General features: G+C 30.0%; 2 pseudogenes; both read right to left on the bottom strand.

The window, feature by feature from the left end:
* Window positions 1-8,100: 8,100 nt before the first annotated feature.
* On the bottom strand, window positions 8,101-10,463 carry LOC110665318 (glucan endo-1,3-beta-glucosidase, basic isoform-like; annotated as a pseudogene).
* A 4,249-nt stretch (window positions 10,464-14,712) lies between these two features.
* LOC110665317 (glucan endo-1,3-beta-glucosidase, basic isoform-like) lies at window positions 14,713-15,529 on the bottom strand (annotated as a pseudogene).
* Between the last annotated feature and the right edge of the window lie 662 nt (window positions 15,530-16,191).

Below are 16,191 nucleotides of genomic sequence, written 5' to 3'. Positions count from 1 at the left end.
TGTGAGAAAGACATGAGAAACAAAACATATGACTATTTTAGGATGAATATTGGGTAAAATTTCACGGACGGAATTTCTTTTAAGGCGGGGGGGGGGGGGGGGGGGGGTGGGGCGGCGGGCGGAGAATTATAAACCCTTATTTGCATAGCATGGTAAATTATCATGTTCCGATGACCGGTGTCAGTCCGAATAATTAAGAGGACTAGAACTATGCTTAAGACATATAGAAAGCCCTGATCGAAAATAAATAGTGATTACTAGATGAAAAAGTAAAAATAAGAAAAATAAAGTATAAAAAGTTAAATAAGTCGAAAGTCACAGCGATGGGTGACCTTACTGAGAAGTGACTGCGAAGTCAGTCCTAACCCAAATTTTGAACTGGAAAATGTGACGCCGCTGTCCTAATGACTATTGCGAACACAGTGGAAAAGAGAAAATCATAGAAAAGAATTTTTAAGCAGGTCAAATAATTAGGTCAGGAATCCAAAAGAAATATCGAATAACTTGCAAACTGGATCAGACCGGTAAGGGGCAATTTGGTCAATTCACCCCTAGAGCTGACTCCTAACCTAACTATCCAATAAAATCGGAGAAATGAAAAATTTGGAATAGATAATTAAATTAAAGAAGAATAGAAAAATGGAGGAAATAGAAAAAGAAAAGAAAAAAGTGGAATATCACATAATCATCTTACCTCATGCATGATGCAATAATTTCTAAATTTTAAATTTTGATATTAGGAGATAATTATAACTTAAAAGACAATTAAAATAAAATGAAAATAAAATTTTTTTTACTTGGTCTTCTTCAAGTGCCATAGCCTTCTTCCTCACCTCTCTTTCTCTTTCCATTTTCACCTCCATTAAAGCTTGAATACAAGCTTGATTTCACTCAACAAAACCCTAAATTCTCCAAAATTAAACCATAAAAACTTGTTATCTTTACTTGAGGAGGCGTTAGAAGAAGGAAAGAAAAGAAGAAAAGGAAGAAAGTGAAGAATTGAAAGTCAAGTGTAGGTTAGTAATTTAAGTTGAAAATTTTAGTTTATTATTTGTGTGTTTAGCTCAATTAACCTAGAACTCAACTTAAAAATCAAAAGAAAACACCTATGGGGGATTGATTGGGATTTTGGCCAGCCAAAGGTGGAGTTGGAATTGAATGAATTTGATGCATTTGAATGGTTGTTTAGGTTGAATTATGTATGTAGACCATGGATATATATTTTGATTTCATTAGATATTAAATTTATGTAATTAGGGTTCTTGGCACTTAGGGTTTGGGAGAAAAATTATAGAAAATTGTCAATGGATGCAAATGATCTTAATGAGGGTTAGAAATTTTCAAATCAAACCATTTGTGGTGTGTGTGAATTGATAGAACCAAATTACAATTCAGATTGGTTAGTGTTTATATTCTAGCAGCTTGACCTAGGTCCCTTTAAGGGACTAAAACTGAAAATTTACCAATTTAATTGGTGGGAGGCCAATTGGGAATGAAAACAGACACATAATGACACATTTTTCATTTAGGAATTATGCCTAGAAAATGATCATAACATAGTGAATAATTAGGTCAAACTCGAGTATAGTGCACTGTCACTGTACCAAAATGACCGAATAAACAGTGTATGTTCATTTGGACATAACTTGGGGTATACAGGTCCAAATGACTTGATTTTTGCGGAATTGGAAAGGTATAACATAGCACTACAACTTTTATGAAGAACGCCAACCCAAATTCTGCTCATATCTAAGTTATTTTGCCCCCCAAAGTTAGTAGTCCAAAACTGCCAGAACCAAATTAGGTGCCTAGAAATTATGGGTAGACCAATCCGGCCAGCCATGTTCAAATGGTCATATCTTAGGCTACAAAACTCCAAATGGAGTGATTCAAAAAGAGAAGTAAATTTAAGACAATAAGAAACAAGTTTTATGAAGAACACTTTGCCAAATTCCCACAGCAACATGACCAATGGAACAATACAAAATAAGATATCAAATCTGAAAATTTTGAAATTGTACCTAAGAGACCTAAAATTTGAAGAAACAATCAAAACCAACAAATTAGGCACCCAAAATGTGGTATGTGGGTATAATTGGATTTTTCATACCTATTAAGCATAAGAAAGTCAACATATTGACATGAATAGTAACCCTGAAATGAAAATTTCCAAGAATGTTAGTTTAAGCATATTGGGGCTAGAATTGAGTATATATATAAATAAATTATTAGATTTGTTATGAGATAAGATACTAAAATACTTTAAATTATGTGTTTCAACTGAAAAATACCTGAAAAAGGATAGGACAAACTGAGTTAAGGCCTAGAGGTGACTCACATCAGGTTTGTGCACAATAAATTTTCACTTTCAATTTGCTATTAGAAATTTTATTTGAATGCATTTTGGAGTAATTTATGCTAAACAATGCTTTGAGAAATGTTGTGTTGCCTACTTTGTAAATGTAAATTTGAAATGAAAATTTATTAATGTTTTGCATGAAATGTTGAATAATATGGTTTTGAAATTGTTTTTTATTCATACTTGGCATGGCAGTCCCTTACTATGTTCCTCCTCCACTTGTGAGGTTGATTTTGATATTTGATCATTTTCCTTCCTCTCTGGCTTACCAGTCTGAGATGAGTTTGGATGAGTACTCATTAGCTAGCTAGCCACCTCCCTCATTGATTTCGATTAGTGGAGTGAGTTCGCCTTATCGTGATGTACAACACAGCATGTTTGGAAATTTTATGTCATGACCTAAGTTGTGTTATTGATTGATAACACTGTATTTATTAAATTATTTGATCAAATTTATGTTATATTAAGCTTTGAAAATTCTGATTTGTTATAAATGTGATTTGAAAAATTGTGAAATGTGATTGTGAAATATTTGAACTGTGAATTGACAACAAATATTTTATATTATGCATTTTATATTTTATTGTGCACCATTGAGTATTTTTATACTCAAAGATAACTTCTTTTGCCGTCGCAGATAGAGATAAGGAAAAAGCAGTAGAGTGAGCTGCTGATTGTGGGGACTACCCAGAGACTTTTGTACGGATATTTGATTATACCCTTATAATTTCTTGATGTAAATAATTTTGTAGTCATATGTACTTTTGTAACTAAGTATTTGTACAGTTAATATGTAATCATATTGTCTTTTGGCTTTTTATGTCTGTGAACTAATTTGGGAATGTAACCAAATATTTTGGAATGCAATGGGAATGAATTTATTTGACTATTTTGAAAATGTTATGAATTGTGGAGGTTTGATGGATTTGTGTTGATTGAGTGATTTGGTGGTTGAGATTTGATGAAGTGCTATTATTGGAAGTGTTTTTCCACGGGTAAATTTTTAGTTTTTCTCAATTACTGTCGGCACTCTGCCGAAATTTTTCCAGAATTTGCGAAAAAATAAAATTGGTCAAAAATTTTACATAGCTTTTCAACTGCAATTAAATGTTTTTAGTTCCTACTAAAAATGCTCGCCACTTTCAAAAAGTAAGAAAATGGTTTTAAAATTCCTTGTATTGTACTTAATGGGTTATCGGTAGATGAAGTTCGGTAAGTCATTAGATATACTACGGGATCATGTTATGCCTTACAGAGGGGTAAGGTGTGACAGTCAGCCTGAGGGAAAACCGTGTTTGCTTACTTAAGAATTCTTTATATGGTCTGAAACAATCTCCTAGGCAGTGGTACAAAAGATTTGATACATTCATGGTTCGTAATGGCTTTAATCGTAGTTCATATGATAGTTGTGTGTATCATAAGAAGCTTTCATATGATTCCTTTGTTTATTTGTTGTTGTATGTGGATGACATGCTTATTACTGCTAAAAGCATGTCACAAATTAACATTCTGAAAAAACAATTGAGTGATGAGTTTGAGACGAAAGATTTGGGTGCTACAAAGAAGATATTGAGAATGGAAATTACCAGGGATAGAAGTGTTGGGATGCTTTTCTTGTCTCAACAGGCCTATGTTGAGAAAGTGCTTAAGCGTTTCAACATGAATAATGCTAAGCTTGTGACTGTTTCATTTGTTGCCCATTTCAAGTTATCTGCAGAAATGTCACCCAAAACAGATGAGAAGATGGAGCACATGTCCAGTGTTCCCTATTAAAGTGCTGTTGGTAGCATCATGTATGCTATGGTATGCACCCGACCTGACATTTCATATGCAGTTAGTGTTGTGAGTGGAAACATGGCATGTCCTAGGAAAGAGCATTGGCAGGCAGTGAAATGGATTTTGAGGTATTTGAAGGTTACTACAGATGTTGGTATGGCATTTGACAGGGCCAAAATGAGTGATTCAGTTGTTGGCTATGTGAATTCAAATTTTGCAGGGGACTTTGACAAGATGAGATCTTTGACAGGTTATTTGTTTATTCTTTCTAGAAGTATTATCAGTTGAAAAGTAACATTGCAAGCTACAATTGCTTTGTCTACCACAGAGGCTGAATATATAGCCTTAGCAGAGGCAGTAAAGGAAGTTTTATGGTTACAAGGTTTGGTGGGTGATCTTGGGTTGATACAGAACAAGGCAACGGTGTTTTGTGACAGCTAGAGTGCAATACATCTCACAAAGAATCAGATGTACCATGAGCAAACAAAGCACATTGATGTCAGATATCACTTAATTCGGGACATTGTATCTCAGGGGACTGTAGTTGTGCAGAAAGTCTCTACACATGATAATCCAATAGATATGATGACCAAGGGAGTCCCAATCAGCAAGGTTAGGCATTTCCTAGACTTGGTTGGTGTTTATAGTGCTCAGTAATGCCCTTGCAAGGGCATATGGTAAGACATAGTATTTTTGTGGTTATTTTGTTGATGATAAAGGGAATTCAAGCCAAGGGGAAGAATTATTATTTTTGTGGCTTGAATTTTGGATATATTTTTTCATAGACCCGAATTTGGACCCGACCCAAAAGTTTTCACGCTCCAACCCGATTAGGATAAAAAGTGAGATCTGTGGTGGTAGCGGAGGGCACGGGCTGACCAGTATTAATATTGTAATATTCTATCCTTTGTGGGAGAGTGTGAGATATTCGGGAAACACACTGGGATTAGGGTTTAAGAGTTCTGATTAATTGCATCTTGCTCTTTTCATCATAGTGAAACTTTTTTTCTCTTATCTTGCCCGTGGATGTAGACCTTACAGTTGAACCACGTTAAATTCTGTGTTATTCTTCTTCTCTTTTTAATACTGTATGATTGTGCGATCTGTGTGTGTGCCTTAGATTTGCATGCTTATTATAACAGAAACATCTCTCAACACATAAATAAATTAAATTTGATATAAAATTCTTTCTACATTATGATTGGATTGATAATTTGAATTAATTTATAATTTAAAATAATTCAGTCTGAATTTTCTAACAAAGAAAAGACTCAGAATACCGACAATATAAAATAATCCAATTGATTTAAACTTACCTCTACATATTTATGTGGATGGAGCGTAGTTAGATATTAAAAACAATAATAATAATAATTACCCCATTAGACAATCCTTCCCGTCAACTTTTATTTATTTGTTTTTATTTTTTTATCTGTTATTATCCTACTTAATTTGGGATAAAATATTTATCTTAAACATAAGACTTGGATGAACGCTTTTTAATTAAATTAATTTTTTAGGGTTGAGTTAAGCCAATTCATTTTTTTCTATGGTATCAATGTTAGGCAATTCACAAATGTGTTACTTATGAATTTCAGATTCTAAATGTTCATGCTTGAATGTAAGGGAGATATATGAAATAAGATATTTGTGCTAAATATAATATTTGAATAATCCATTTCTCTCTTGAAATTAATTTTTAGAATTGAGTTAAATACAATTCATTTATTTAGGCTAAATAAAAAATAATAATATTAGGGAGACTGTGGAAGGGGGTTTGCCACCTTATTGCTTTCCTTTAAGAAGCAATATAGAATAAACTCAAACTTGTTTATAGAGAAGAGTATTATATTTCGTTTGGCAGGTCAATCACTCTTTCAAAACTGCAATGCAAGAAGAATTTTCCACAAATAATTTGCCACCAATAGCAATTATCATTAATTGTTCATATATTGCATCATATCTCTGAGCACGTGCAGGGCAGAGCGATTAATTCATTCTTTTAGTAAGTATATATACACCTAATTAATAAGCATGAATCACAACCAAATATTATTGTCTTTTTTTTTAAGATTTTTTTTTTATTTACACATCATTTTCCAATTTAAGTGAAGAATGTGCATGCTTATTAACTATAAAAAGACAAGTGTCCATGTAATGAAATTGCAAGATGATATTTTACTTGTAAATATTTTTATGAATTGTTTATGACAAAATTATTAATAAAATAATAATAATTGTTTAAAAAAATGTATATTGGCTCAAAAATTAATATTGTTGTTTGCTCTTTGCCAAAATCACATTTAATTAAGTTCCCTTATCTTAGATATACAAATTTCATTGATCAAAATTGAAATTTTAATAAAATATTGACTATTTTTTTTCAAAAGACTTGATTTTGGACTCAGTCGCTCATTAGGTGACAATTCCTGATAATTAAAAATAAAGCCAAGTATCCTTCTATATAAAAGAAAAAAAAAGACTGGAAAATTTAATAATAACTCAATAATATATTTATTTATTAATGAAAATTAACTTGATAATAGCAATAAGTGATTCTATCTTATTATAAAATTTTAAATTTGGACTCAACTTGTTTGATTAGGCAACAAGCCAACATGGTCCAGTTCAAAGTTAGATAATGAACGTCAATCTTAAGAAACAAAATGAACATTTAAAACAAGCAATATATTATATTTCTTATAGTCTATCATAATAAAAGAATCCTGATTATAATAATTTAATTATATGGATTTGATGTATTTAAGATTTTAATAATTCTAAAATGCCGTCTAGTATAATTAAATTTTAATTAATAAAAATAATTTATTATTTTTATTAATTAAATTAAACCTATTGAGTATGTTTTAATATTGAATATATATTTTAATGACAAGTATCTTAGGAACCACAATAAATAGAGTAATTGCGAAAATACTCACACTCTACTAGAATCTAAACTTAAATTTGATTATCATTCTTATACTCGAGCTTGTTCTAAACTCAATTAAAATTTATTATAAATTAGTCGAATTCATTCCAAAACCTAATTATCATTATTGATATAATATTGAACCCATTTATTTATATATTTTAATTAATAAATTGTATAAAATATATTTTTTTCATAATTTATATTTTAAAATTTAATAATTTTATAAAATATTTAGATTTTATTTTTTAAAAATTAAATATATAAATTTATAATATTATTAAAATATATTTTTATATTTAATTAGTTATTTATATAAATGAATACCGTAATGATACCAAATATATCAAATTTGAGTTGATAAAACTTGAACTCAACTCAAATTTGATATATGTATTATTTTTCAAACTCAAACATATTCCAAAACTCTATTATATATTACTCGAACCCGTCCTAGTAGAGTTTGATGGGGTCAAATACTCGAAATTTTTTGAAACATGTATAAATTGCAGAACTTCAGTAACCACTACAAGAAATGTTTGATGTAGCAGTAAAATTTTCTACTACCAAAAATATAAAATTTGCTTATGGTAATGGCACATGAATTGTTGCATGTTGCTCTACAAAATTGTAACAATATGTATTTTACAGTAAAATTATGGTTACTGCAAAAAAAAAATTTATTAGCAGCAATAATTATTATTGCCAAAAATTTATCAATGACAATAACAATTGCTGTTATATCTTTTTCACTTATCATTAGCGCAGTTGTTCATGTTGATTTTATATGTTAACTTTATATTAATGACAAAAAAATTAATGTGATTATAAAATTTTTGCTGATAATTTTAACATTTGTTACAGTAAGTTTTGAGCACACGTCAATATCCCATGTAAGGGTCTTATAAACCTTTATTAATCTGGTATACATATAGATTTTTCCCTCATGTTTCTAAGGCGTCTCAATATATGCTCTTATTTAGTAGTAATGCATAGAATTGCCCCTAAGTGCAACTAAATTACAGGCACTGTTTTAATTGAAATTGACTGGGTATTTAGGCTGTTTGTTTGGAGAGAAGAGACCCCAATGTTTCTCCAGCTCTGGATCTTTTTTACCCTCATCAAACATGGCAAAAATGTACGTTTCTATGGGATTTACAGGCTTCTTTGGAGTCCCAAATTTCACATGTTCAATCAACTTGTTATTGAAAGTTCTTGCATTTTCAACTGAAGCTCCAATATCTCCAGCAGTAGGCCAACCAGTTTCTGATACAACAGTCTCCAAAGAGCCTCCACCAGCCTTCTCCAGGGCAGCATACACAGCATCAAGTGTCGCATCGAAAATGGTTTGATAACTATTAGGCGGGTCAGAGACTACTGGTGATGAAGCTGTGAAAAGAGCATAATCAAGACTAATTTGTCCGTTACTATCTCTATAGCTGAAGTACGGATACAAGTTGATGAGCAATGGGGATTGGTTGTCCACTAGAAATTTGATAAGAGGATCAATAATTGGTCGATATTCTTGCTTGAAAGAGCCTTTAGAGGGAGGGAAGGACGCTGCAAGGCTCCTGGGATCAATAGCACTAGAAACTTTAATATTCCCAAGACCAGCAGAAGAGAGTTCATTGCGAATATTTATCATGGCAGGGACAAGAAATTGTGCAAATCGATCTGAGGGCATGATCTCATTTCCAACTGCAATGTAACGAAATCTAACATCAGTCAAGTTTTTTTACATTATTTTGCACCCATGTATTTGCTCCAGCTGGATTGCTAGCAATATTTTCAAGGTCATCATTTGGAACTCCAAGCATGAGCTCAATATTGGAGCCTCTAAGGGCTAGTAGAACATCTGGATTTGGGCCGTAGAGTCGCATTCTGGGGATGTTATTCTGATTGTAGAGACCTATAACTTCACCTGGTGGTGGCAGGTCATTGTCATTCATTCCATAGCAAACACCTATTTGAGCACCTACATTAAGAGTTAGCAGCAACCAATACATTAGTCAAAATTTGTAAACAGGCATAACTTGGACTGTCATAATGCATGCGAATTTGATTGAATGAAACATAATTTGATTGATTTGAATACGAAAAATGTGTGATCTTGAGTTCATTTATATTCATTTATAAAATATGGATAAATTAGATGGAATGTGATTAGAGGACAGGTTAACCCAACAATGTATGCTTGGCTTATTGGCCCCTTAAAATAAAAATAAAAATAAAAATAAAAAAGCTGAAACCGGGTTATACCTATTGTATCAAGGCTAGCCAGTAGCAACCCTGCAAATGTATTTGCCTACTCCAGTAATTGCTCTACCAATTTATAGAGAAAAGGACTCTATATTTTTCCATTGGCTGGTCAATCACTCCATAGAAACTGTAATACAATGGCAAACATTTTCCACAAATGTGTCGTTTAGCGAGCAGTTGTATATCTAACTATTCTTTTCTTTTGGGAGCTTCTATTCATATGCACCTTGGAAAAGTCTTAGCTTTACTTCTATCTTTAACATTATTGGGTAATGCAAGAGAAATCAGATAATCTGCATTCAATATATATCGAGTATCAATTGAGTATTCAATATTGAGTATCGAACTCGGAATATCAACACTATAAAATAATCCAATTGATTTGAACTTACCTCAATATATTTTTGCGGATGGACTGTACTTAGATATTAAAAAAAAAAAAAAACCATTATACAAGCTTTACGTCAACTTTTTTCTTTTTTTCTTTTTATTTTTTTTTTTATCTGTTGTATTTAGGCTAGCCAATAAAAGCCAAAATAATAATATAAAGGAGAGCGTGGAAGGGGGTTTGCCATCTAATTGCCATTTTTGAAGGAGCAATAGAGAATAAACTCAAGGGACTGCAAATATATTTGCTTAAATTAATTTGCTCAAACTTATTTATGGAGAAGAGTATTTATATTTCCTTTTGTCAGGTCAATCACTCTTTAGAAACTGTAATACCTGAAGAATTTTCTACTAGTAATTTGCACTATATCTTTAAGCATGTGCTGGGGCAGAGCCACAATACGGGAATTAAATTCATTCTTTTAGTAAGCCCTGTTTGGCATTAAGAGAGGCAAAGGTAAGTAATAGAATGGTAAGAAATGGTAAGAAGCGAAATGGGTAAGAAGAGTTATAAAAAAAAAATTATGTCTAAGGAAGAGTAAATTAATGGAAAGGTGAACAAGAGTAATGTATATTTTTTATATTTGGAAAGAGATGAAGGAATAGTAAATTTAAAGGATATAAAAATAAAAATAGTTATCTCTAACCTTCCCCTTCTTACTTCTTACACTCTCAATTCGGAGTGCAAGAAAAATTGAAATTTAAGGGTAAGAGAGGGTATGGTTTAACTTACTTACCCTTACCCTCCATTAATTTATCAAATTTTAAGCATGGGCACATAACTCACTTATACCTCCTTACCTTGTTTACTTCTACTTCATCCTTATTAAGACAGGCCTTAAAGTTCTAATAAAAAAACATCTTTCAGAAAAAAGTAACATTTTAAATGTTATTAAAAAAATAATTTGTAAGAAATTATTTTATTATCTTAAAATTCTCATGATTAGGATATATCAAATTCAATTTTAAATTAATTTTTAATACTTATTAATTAATATATGTTAAAAAATATTTTTTTAATAGAATTTCAATATTAATACCAACCAACTTAAAACTCTTTTAAGTGTTCATAGACTCAATTAATAAGCATGAATGACAACCAAATAATTTTATTTTTATTGTCCTTTTTTTATTTTTTTAATTTACACATCATTCTCAATTTTAAGTGAAGAATGTGCTTATTAACTGCAAAAAGACAAGTGTCCACTGCAAAAATTATAAGAAGATATTTACCTGTGAATGCTTTTAAGATGAATTGAAGACACAAATTTAATATCACTATAATAAAATTATTTATGAAAATATTAATAATTGTTTTAAAAAAAAAAATTTATATTGACCCAAAATGACCACAAGTCTCAATCCATGAGGACCATTACATATTGTTTGTTTGCTCTTTGCCTTAATCACATTTAATTAGGGTCGGTTATCATTGCACTAGCTAAGAGTCTTATATATTTGAAATTTTAATAAAATTTTGACTATTTAATTTCACTTATTTTGGACTCAGTCTGCTAACACCAACACCATTTCCACCCCACACCCCACCCCCCATAACAAACACACACATATAAAAGAATAAAAATTTAACAATAACTCAATAATATATTTATGGAAAATTTATGATTTGGTCCTTAAATTTTGTCCTACATTATATTTTAGTCTTAAATTTTGAGAAATTAATATTGTAATCAATAGATTTTGCATTATATTACACTTTATTCCCTAAATTTTTAGAATTTAATTATTTAGTCTTTATATTTTACACTATATTACACTTTAATACCTGTAATTTTAACATATAGAACAATTTAATCCTTTTGTAAATGAATGAAATTGTTATATATATTAAAATTATAGGGACTACATTATTCTATATATTAAAATTAAAGGGACTATATAATTTATTTCTCAAAATCTAGGACTAAAGTATAATATAGTGTAAAATTTAAGAGCTAAATAATTAATTTTCTAAAATTTATGGACTAAAGTGTAATTTAGGGCAAAACCTAGGGACCAAAATATAAATTTTCCTATATTTATTTATTAATGAAAATTAACTTGATAATAGCAATAAGTGATTTCATTTTATTTAAATTTCGACTCAACGTGTTTGATTAGGCAACAAGCCATCATGGTTAATTTAGTTCAAAGTTAGGCTATGAACGTCAATCTTAAGAAACAAAATGAGGATTTAAAACAAGCAACATAATTATATTTTATATATAGCGTATCTTAGGCTCCATTTATTTCACGGAAAATATTTTCTTAAAAAATATTTTTTATATTTTTTAGCGTTTAGAACACTCAGAAAAGTTGATTAACAAAAAATATTTTCTTAATCAAAGGGAAAACAAGTCATTTTTAAATAAAATAACTTTCATTTTTTAAAAAAAAGTCATTTTCTATTTTTTATTTTTTAAATTTTGATAATTTTATTAAAATGTGAAAACACTTATACATAATAAATGCATATTATTAATTTAACATTGTAATCAAATAACGAAAAATATTTTTATGAAAAATATTTAAAAATATTTTTAATGAAAAGTATTTTTCATATTACAAGTTATTTTTTATAAAATAAATGGACCATTAATTCAAGAATCCTAATTATAATAAAGTAATTACAATGGTTTGACGTATTTAAGATTTTAATAATTTTAAACTGCTATATAGTATAACGGAATTATAATTAGTAAAAATATATATTTTAATTTTTATTAATTAAATTAATCCTATTGAATATATTTTATTGTTTAAACATTGAATTTTATAAGTACCTTAATTGAGTGGTAACAGATAGGATAACCGCAAATATCATCCTACTTAAATTTCAACCTTATTTTTAATATCTACATTTATTCTAAATCTAATTAAAATTCATCTTTAATTACTTGAACTAGTCCTATACATGACTGCCATTACCTGAATAATGCTGAATGAGTTTAGATTTATATATTTTAATTAATTACATATATAAAACATAGGCTCAACTGCCAAAAAAGTCAAACATCTACATGAATGGTCAATTTTAGCCCTTTTTTTTTTGTTTGTCAATTTTAGACCAATATCAAAGTTTGGTGTTTGTTTTAGCTAGATTTCAAAATTAGGGATTTGGGGGTTGATGTAGTGAATGACATGATGGTTGATTTAGACATTGTTGCTGACGTTGTAAAACATTATTATTTTATATATTTTTGCTGACGTAGCATAAACTTTGATAATATAAAAGTCAAATGTTTTTGACTTTTATCAATTTTAAGTAATTCTACTTTGATGGAAGGAGAGACAAGGAGAGAACTGGGTGGACAATGGGGGTGAGATGTCCTATTTTTAAAAATATTTATGTTACTTAGTATAATAAAAAATAATTTATCATTTTTTTGAGAAAGGACATCACTCCCCCACTCTCCACCCACCTCTCTCTTTCTGTGTGTGTGTGTGCGCGCGCGCGTGTGTGTGTGTGTCAATTTTTGTCTCTTTGTGTCAATTTCTATCTCTCTCTATCTCTTTCTCTAAAAGAATAATAAATTATTTTTAAAAATATAATTTAAAAATAATAAATTATACTAATAAATTAAACTATTTTTATTAGAGAGAGGTGGGTGGAATGTGGGGGAGAGATCAAGTGATCTCTCTAAAAATAATTCCTTTGTGTGTGTGTGTGTCTGTGTCTTTCTTCTCTCTCTATCTCTCTGTCTTCTCTCTCTGTATTATTTTTTAGAGAGAGACCTCTCTCTACCACATTCCATCCACTTTTCTTTCTCTCTAATAAAAATAGTTTATTAGTAAATATAATTTATTATTTTTAAGTTATATTTTTAAAAATAATTTATTATTTTTTTAATGAAAGAGACAAAGAGAGAGATAGAAATTGAAACAAAGAGAGAGAAACACACACACACACATAGAGAGAGAGAGAGAGAGAGAGAGAGAGAGAGAGAGAGAGATAAACACAAACAAAGAGAGACAGAGAGACACAAAGATAGAGGAGGGTGGAGGCTGGGGCCGAAAGGTCATCTCTCTAAAAAATAATAAATTATTTTTTATTATACTAAATTAAATAAATATTTTTTAGAAAGTGGATATCTCTCCTCCACCCTCCACTTACCTCTCTCTCTGTCTCTCCTTCCATTCAAATAGAATTGGCAAAATTGACAAAAATTGACAAAAATCGAAAACGTTTGATTCTTTTTTATTACCAAAGTCTATGCTATGTCAACAAAAACATATAAAATAAACATATAAAATAATAATGTTTTTGTAATGTCAGTAGTAACGTCAACAACAATATCTTGGTTAGCTACCACGTCAGCAACACAATCTAAAATAATAATATTTTGGCCACATCATTTGCCACATTAGCCCCTAAATCCTAAATTTTAAAAGCTAAAATGCACACTAAACTTTGAAATTGGCCCAAAATTGAAAAAAAAAAAAGAATCTACCAAAATTGACAATTCACATAAAGGTTTGACTTTTTTTTTTAAAAAAAAATAGTTTGGCCTAAAATATATTTTTTTTTCATAATTTATATTTTCAAAATTTAATAATTCCATAAATATTTAAATTATACTATTTAAAGTATAAAATATGAAAATTATAAATATTATTATAAACAATATATTTTATATTTAATTAATTATTTATATAAACGAATTCGGATAACGGGTAACCACTTATAAAACCTAAACCCAACTTGAACTCCATACAATTATTATTTTTAAACCTGAATCTATCTCAAATCTATGATTATATACTATTTGAACTTGTCCTAATAGGGTTCGATTAGGTCAAGTATTCGAAACATGTAAAAATTATTGAACTTCAGTAACACTTTTAAAACACACACCCATACATCAATATCCCATATAAATCTTATGAACCCTTATTAATTTCATATACATATAAATCTTTCCCTTGTTTTTTTAAGGGGTCTCAATATATGCTCTTATTTAGTAGTGCTCTTAAGTGCAACTCAATTATAGGCACTCTTTTAATTCAAATTAACTGGGTATTTAGGTTGTTTGTTTAGAGAGAAGAGTACTCAATGTTTCTCCAACTTTTGGTTTTTGTTACCCTCATCAAACATGGCAAAAAAGTAAGTTTCTATGGGATTTCCATGCTTCCTTACAGTACTTTTCACATGTTGAATCAAGTTGTTATTGCAAGTTCTTGCATTTTCAATTAAAAGCTCCAAAATCTCCAATAGTAGGCCAACCTCTTTCTGATACCATAATCTCCAAAAAACCTCCACCAGCCTTTTCAAAGGCAACATATATATCATCAAGCAGCGCATCGAATAGGTTTTGATAACTATTTGGTGGATCAAAGCCTACTGGTGATGAAGCTATTAAAAGAGCATAATCAAGACTAATTTGTTCCTGATTATCTCTATAGCTAAAGTATGGATACAAGTTAAGGAGCAATGGAGATTGGTTGTTCACTAGAAATACAATAAGAGGATCAAGAATTGGTCGATATTCTTTCTTGAAAGAGCCTTTAGAGGGAGGGAAGGACTCTGCAAGGCTCATGGTATCAATGGCACTAGAAACTTTAATATTCCCAAGACCGGTAGAAGAGAGTGCATTGCTAATATTTATCATGGCTATGACTAGAAATTGTGCAAATGAACCTTAGGTCATGAACTTATTTCCAACTGTAATATAATGAAATCTAATATCACCAAAGCCTTTTACATTATTTTGTGCCCGTGTGTTTGCTTCAGGTTGACTGGTAGCAATCTTTCAAAGGTTAGTATTTGAAACTCAAAGCATAAGCTTGAAATTGAAGCCTTTCAAGGCTTGCAGAAATGGGTGAGTTTTTGTTTATTTAAGCTTCACACTGAGTTGTCCAACCAAAGTTCTCAGTTTTAAACCCATTAAGGCTCTTATGTATAAGAAGAAATAATTATAGAAATTCTGCTTTAGAAATCCAGTAAATAGAGATTTAATTATTATGTCTCTCTATTTAAGTCCATACAAACATAAGCCTTTAATCCTTCCATCATTCAATTTTGATAAGGTTTTTGTGATTAAAGTAGGAAAAAAATCCATTTTGTGTAAGAAGAAATCAATAAAGAAGAATGTTGGGTTTTGTTGGTGAATGAGAAGGTTATTTTGGTTTCTTAATGAAGGAACAATGAAGATTTGTAAGAAGGTTGAAAATTTCAGTGTGCAAGTTAAATGATGTGAAGAAGAGAAAAAAGGAGCAGCTGGAATTTTATAAAAAATGAAATGGTTTTCTCTAGAGTTGAAGAATTTGATAAGTAAAGTCTCAAGAAATTACAGAAGAATTCAAGGAATAAGAGAAACAAGAAACTAACAAAAGAAGAGAGAAGAGGAAAAACCTAGATTCAAGAAAGGGGGAAGAAAAGAGGAAGAACTAGCAATAAAACTTCATGGCCAATGACCATTAGCCATGATACCATTGATACAGGTCTTATAAAAATTAAGAAGGATAGATAGAACGAGAA

The sequence above is a fragment of the Hevea brasiliensis genome, chromosome 5, assembly GCF_030052815.1.
Source record: "Hevea brasiliensis isolate MT/VB/25A 57/8 chromosome 5, ASM3005281v1, whole genome shotgun sequence".
Taxonomy (NCBI): domain Eukaryota; kingdom Viridiplantae; phylum Streptophyta; class Magnoliopsida; order Malpighiales; family Euphorbiaceae; genus Hevea; species Hevea brasiliensis.
This window is presented reverse-complemented; position numbering and strand designations above follow the sequence as displayed.